Source organism: Pseudophryne corroboree, chromosome 8 (assembly GCF_028390025.1).
Source record: "Pseudophryne corroboree isolate aPseCor3 chromosome 8, aPseCor3.hap2, whole genome shotgun sequence".
NCBI classification, from domain to species: domain Eukaryota; kingdom Metazoa; phylum Chordata; class Amphibia; order Anura; family Myobatrachidae; genus Pseudophryne; species Pseudophryne corroboree.
The window spans coordinates 200,068,474-200,075,737 of record NC_086451.1 but is presented as its reverse complement, the minus strand read 5'-3'; positions in this window follow the sequence as shown (position 1 = coordinate 200,075,737).

Sequence of the window (7,264 nt, the reverse complement as noted above, 5' to 3'; positions counted from 1 at the left end):
GTGTAATATGGTAATGTCTTTCTCCGTCCCATATGTTCTCCCCGATGATGCATATTTCATATGCGGGAGAAAGGCGTACAAGTGGCTTGCCCCAAACTCTGAAGGATTGTGTTATATTGGAAGAGTATTGCCTGAAGTAATGACTGTAACTCATGATAAAATGAAAGACATACACCGTGGTGCCCAAGCTCCTTATACTCACACTCATTACGAGCACCTCGTTAAAAGACAACTGTCAGAAAGGTTAGAGCATCCGGCCTCTGATCTGATCCATGAATCCACCGGGATTCAGGTTCTGGTGGCGTTAGATTTCACTCGCACCGCTCGAGGAGTGATGAATTATAGATACATTTCCGCACTCGCCAATTTGTTAGATAATATCACTGAAATGTATGATGACACGTTTAGATACACTGGAAGAGAACTTCAAGCTTATAAAACAGAACTGGTACAGCATAGAATGGTTCTTAATTACCTCACAGCAGTGACAGGCGGATATTGTGTTACATTGGCAACACAGTACGGCGTGAAGTGTTGCACGTATATCACGAATAGCACCGAGGATCCGGTAGAGGTCATAGACCAAAAGATGGACGATATTCTCCAATTAAAGTGGGAATTTCGCCGAAAACACAATCTCACTCTTGCTGCTGTGGGTAATGAGCTGACTGGTTGGGTGTCATGGTTGAACCCGCGAAATTGGTTCTCTGGTTTAGGAGACTGGGCTCAAGGAGTCATAATGGATGTTGGGAAGTTTCTCCTATGTATCTTAGGTGTCGTTATATCGATTGGATTGATATTTAGATGCGGGCAGGCTTTAATGAGGTGCAAACAAAGTACCAGAGTGATGAGTTTGAGGAGTGAGGAAACTGTAATTAACCTGGATTTGATTTACGACCCAACGATAGAAACAATGATGTGATGAAAATGCGATTATACGGTCCGTTTCTTTCACCTGTTTTTCTGCTTTTCTCCAAGATAAAAAGACCCCCTTGGACGAGGAAGTTGACGAGACGCTATACAGACAACGGATTGACCAAAGAAGAAGTTTTGACCACTTGAGAACCGGACATTTGATGAACTTTGCCATGGATCCCCAGTTTCCCTAGAATTCTTAAACTTACGCTAGCCCAACATTTTTTGTAAATCTGATGGCATTGACAAAGCTTATTGCTCACGCCTAATGAGCAAAACAGCGCAAAGAAGACGACTTTCAACTGATACCGAACAAAACTTCGACCGACAGATGTACATTAACCTGACATAGAATACCACTGCATTTTCCATAAGTGTTCTTTATCTTCATCTCTACAACCCTCAGGTAATGACACACATAGTCGATAGGGAATACAGGCACAGATATCAGCAACCACATACCTCCCCTATTCATGTATCATCAACTAAAATGTGCTTCCCCATTTTGTTACAACTGAAAGCCGAAATGAGCTCGGTAGAGTTTGACAGCCCATCCACAGATCCTTAATACGGGATGAGAAGGAATTCAAATGTATACTTCGCAATACCTCGAAGCTTGATTTACAACACGTACGGCACGATGATACATGACCCCCCAAACATGGACTCATACACACATGCTTCTGCTATCTCACTAGGTCATACCCTCCTTTTCATTTTTTCAGTTTTCACGGCAAAACACAAAATACAGCCACATACCGCATCCTTTACAACCAATCAGCGCGCTAACCATTTCCTTTCATTACCAATTAAAGGAGGTAGGACACCTCCAGGTTTAGCAGCATATATTGGTTCATCCCCCCCCCCCACTGTGAGCGCAGCCTCTACCACTCCTTGACTAAACCATACCCTCCTCACACCTACTCCTCTCTCCTCCCCTACCCAACCATGGAAATGAATTAACCCCTGACATATATTTTTCTCCTTTTGAAATGTTTTAGAAGGTGGCAGTTATTATTGACTGCCAAAGGGTGGACTGTCAAAGTCAGAAAAATATCCCTATACACGCTGCCATATTTGCACCTCACACTGGTCCGCGCTGCGCATGCGTGCGCTTTCCCGTGATAGCGCATACCCGTTGTTGCGTGCACCCGCTCGCACTCGGTATGCGTATTTACGGTAAAGAGTATGTAGTCGTAGCGTGCGACCCAATCGTTACATATTTTCACAATTAATGTAGTTTATAGATCATGGTCCCTTTGATAGATTCTGAAAGTTTGGTTAATATAGAATGTCCCTGAACGGAGGAATCCCTCTTTGCATTGTACGAAGGGTCTAACAGGAGTCATACGGCAGTGTTTGGTACCCATCGGAAGAGTATTTAAATAGCAATATTCCGGTGTTGGTTTGGAGCGGATCAATCGCTCGTGCGAATAGTTATGAACATAAGAAGTTTATGTTCATTTACTATTATTTGTTCTTACTTAATCATGCGGCGGGAAACCTAGTTTCCCACCCACCTGAACAGTTGGAAACAGTCACAGCCCACCTGTATGAAACAACCTATGACCTTTTGTTATAATGCGAAGCCGAATTCCTGTGTCCAATGGACGATAAGATTGTAGGGACCATTAGATTGCATTGTGTGTGGAGCATAAAAGACGGGCCTGTGGCATCCAGCTTACACTTCTCTTCAAACGGTTCTCATTGCTGATAATCGGGAAGCTGGATGTCCAGAGGCGCTTGCGATCGTTTCCCCTTGTGCGTAAGTTTTCTCCGTAATCATATTGTCTTACTGTGAGCCGTCTTCTCTCTCTCTCTTCTCTCTCTCTCTCTCTCTCTTCTCTCTCTCTCTCTCTCGTATATTCCTTTAAGTATATTGTATTGTATTATATTTCCTGTGCAGTTATCTGGTTAGTTGGTTTATGTTATACTGTAGTGTATGCTTTGTACTGTGATTCTTTTTGCAAGTAATAGTCATAATACATATAATAGGTTTCGGACCCTAAGCCAGGTATCTGTGTATTCTTTATAGTGTTAAGTATTCTCTGAGCGTCGGTGACGCTCAAGCAGCTTTGTAGGTAATCAGGTTACACAAGGTTGCACTTACACATTGTCTCCACACTAAGGTTTACTGTGTATTTCATTGCTGAAGGTATAGATATAAAGGTTTAACGTTGTGAGCGTCTGCATCGCTGGTGATCTCCTCGTGGTCCCGAGCGTCCGCTACGCTATAGCTAATCATTACGTTAGTCGGCAGCCAATAGCGTGCCTGCCTGTGATCACTAAGCCGTAAGCGAACGTGACGCTTGAGCGTCTCGACTACGGCTGAGCGATCGCTACGCAACTTGCGTACCCTTACGGTACTTCTTACGTAGATAGCGTACAGTGTTCTTAGACCTCTTAAAGGATATTATATAAGATAAAAATTCAGCTTTATCAACCACCAGGCCAGGGGCAGGATTTGGACAGGAACCTATTGTTGGACATCACTAAAATGGCTTTAAAGGGAAAGTCATAATCATGGGAGACTTTAATTTACCTGATGTAAATTGGGAGGGGTCTTTTGCAAGTTCAGCTACAAGTGGCAAATTTCTAAATTCCTTACAAGGAGCATCTCTCAAGCAATTGGTGAGGGAGCCCACTCGCAAAGACTGAATATTAGATTTAATTCTTACAAATGGTGACAGGATATAAGACATATATGTGGGTGAGCAGCAGGGATCCAGTGATCATCAAGCAGTATGGTTTAGTATAAAGAGAGGATCCAACTCCTGTCACACAAAAACAAAGGTGTTGGATTTTAGAAATGCTGACTTTGCAAAAATGGGGAGATGTTTAAGTGATTCATTGATGGACTGGAGGAACTTGGAAGGGGTGCAGGAGAGGTGGTAAAAACTAAAAAGTGCAATACTAAGGGCAACAGACCTTTGTATCAAAAGGGTTAGCAAAAGTACCTGGAAAAGGAAGCCACTGTGGTTTACAAAAGAAGTATCAACTAGTGTAAAAGCAAAAAAGATGGCTTTTAGGAAATGCAAACAGACTCAAAATATTAATGACAAAGATGTGTATCTTGACAGATGGAAGGATGCTAAGAAAGTGATCAGACTTGCAAATGCAGAAGCTGAGGAGAAAATGGCCCAGTTAGTAGATAAAGGGGCAAAACTTTTTTTAAGTATATAAGTGAAAGGAGAAAATCAAATGGAGGAATAATAAAACTTAAGACAGAGAGTGAGCATTTGGTGGAGGGAGACAAGACAATAGCAGATCACCTAAATAATTATTTTTGCTTAGTATTTACTACACAAGGAGAAGGGAAGGGGCCACAGTTATGTTGCAAGGACATTCATAAAAATAAGGTAGATTAAACTACATTAACAAAGGAGAAGGTCCTCACAGAACTTTCAAAAATAAAAGTGGATAAATCAATGTGGCCAGATGGGATACACCCAAGGATACTAAAAGAGCTAAAAGATATGCTGGTGACACCTTTAACAAAATTATTTAACCAGTCACTAAATGCAGGTGCCATTCCAGAAGACTGGAAAAGAGCAAATGTAGTTACACTGCACAAAAGTGGAAGCAAGGAAGAAGCAACTAACTACAGACCAGTAAGCCTTACATCAGTAATAGGGAAAGTAATGGAAAAACTATTAAAAGCAAGAGTTGTGGAATATCTTAAATCAAACAACTTACAGGATCCAAAACAGCATGGATTTACTGGTGGGAGATCATGCCAAGCAAATCTTATTGACTTTTTTTGACTCTGTGACTAAAATAATAGCTCAAGGGGGAGCTGTAGATGTAGCACATCGCAGACTTCTAAATAATCTTGAAAGCATAGGAGTGGATTATAAAACAGTTAAATGGATAAGAACCTGGTTGCAGGATAGGAAACAGACAGTTGTAGTAACTGGACTGTAATCTATGGAGGGAAATGTTACCAGTGGAGTACCCAAGGGATCTGTACTTGGAACAGTTCTCTTTAATTTCTTTGACATTGCAAATGGTATTGAAGGGAAAATATGCCTTTTTGCAGATGATACAAAGATATGCAACAGGGTAGACACAACAGGATGGGTAAAACAAATGATTGATGACCTATGTAGGCTTGAGAAATGGTCAAGAACATGGCAACTACAGTTTAATGCTGAAAAATGCAAAATCATGCACTTGGGTCTCGAAAACCCAAAGGCTAAAAACAGTATCAAGGGTACTATAATGGAAACTACTGAGGAGCAAAGGGGTTTACTGTAGGAGTCACTATTTCAAGTGACTTAAAAGCAGGAAAGCAATGCAACTAAGCAATGAGAAAGGCATGTCAGATGCTTGGTTGCATAGGGAGAGGAATCAGTAGCAGGAAAAAAGTAATAATGCCACTGTATAGGTCATTGGTATGGCCCCATCTAGAGTACTGTGTCCAGTTCTGGAGACCATATCTCCAGAAGGACATAAATACATTAGAAAGTGTACAAAGAAGGGCAATTAAAATGGTGCATGGCCTACATCACAAAACTTACCCGGAAAGGCTAAAAGATCTCAACATGTATAGTTTGGAGGAGAAAAGGGAAAGGGGGGACATGATAGAAACTTTCAAATATACCAATGGTCTTAGCAAAGTTTAGGAGGGAAACATTCTTCAAAGGAAGAGGAGTATTAGAACTCGAGGACGTACACTGAAACTGGAGGGAGGCAGGTTCAGGGGAAATTTAAGGAAAAATTACTTCACAGAAAGGTTAGTGGATAAGTGGAATAGCCTCCCATCAGAGGTGGTAGAGGCTAAGATGGTAGAGCAATTTAAACATGCTTGGGATAGGCATATGAATATCCTTACAAAGAATTAAGGTTCACAAAGGGTTGAGATTACCTAAAGGATACAAAAAAGGGTAGACTAGATGGGCCAAGTGGATCATATCTGCCATCAAATTCTATGTTTCTATACTCCACCTCCCTTGGGCCCCTGATCTAGTTATTGCTAAAGATCTGTGCTAGACCTTTTTGCTGATTTTGGTTTCTTTTTACAAAAACAGCTAAAATCACATGATATGCCCTTTATTTTACAGTATTATTAACCTCAATAACATTATTTTCGTTGCATTTACAGGCAATTTTGACCACAGTATAAACAATGATAAATATACAGAATTATGGCCCTCATTCCGAGTTGATCGCTCGCTAGCTGCTTTTAGCAGCAGTTCAAACGCTAGGCCACCGCCCTCTGGGAGTGTATCTTAGCTTAGCAGAAGTGCAAACGAAAGGTTAGCAGAACTGCTCGTAAAAATTTTCATGCAGTTTCTGAGCAGCTCAAAACCTACTCCTACCTTGCGATCACTTCAGTCAGTTTAGTTCCTATTTTTACGTTACAAACACGCCCTGCGTTCGGCCAGCCACTCCCCCGTTTCCCCAGGCACGCCTGCGTTTTTACCTGTCATGCCTGCGTTTTTTAGCACACTCCATGAAAATGGGCAGTTACCTCCCAGAAACACCCACTTCCTGTCAATCACTCACCGATCAACAGAGCTACAGAAAAGCATAGCTCGCCCTTGTGTAAAACTGCATAGTTTTGTGTGAAAGTACTTCACGCATGCGTACTGCGGCCCGTACGCATGCACAGAAATGCCGATTTTTCAACTAATCGCCATGCTGCGAACGAAAGCAGCTAGCGATCAACTCGGAATGAGGGCCATTGTACAATCATCTGTTCATATTTTCAGCCTCAATGTAGGATCAGTTTCTGAAAGTAATGTTTGACTTGGAAAAGGTTCCGTTTCATCTAGCTTTTTCCATATATGGGACCGGATGTGGGTCCCATATATGGAATTAAAAACCTGCAAGATCCGACACTGGATGAAAACAATATTGTGATTTTGTCATAAATGACTGGAAATGAGTGGAAATCAATTTAAAAAAAACTACAGACCCAAAACAAATACAGATAAAAAAACATGAAGAACCTCCAGAACAAGAACCCAGAACCCAGGATTTGGGCCGGCGCACATCCTTAGTACATACTGTATCAACAATTCGCAAATTTAGAAGGATAGCGAACTGCAGAATGGGAAATAATTGGGGAGATGCAAATAAGTGTTTGCATGATGTCTTTTATTTTGCATTGTCTGGAGGCATTCTGTAAATTCACTGATGTGTAGCAACTGTAATACAGTTCTAGTCAAAAAGCTACAATAATACACCCAGTTCCTTGATTTACTTTATGTAATATTTTGCTTCTACGCCTTTGTTCTCAGTATCTGCTACACTCCTGTAATAGGCACCCTTCATACATTCGGGGCACAGATGTCTTGGTTATTAATAACCAGGCCAGTCACAGAGCCTATCAGACTGTGACTGA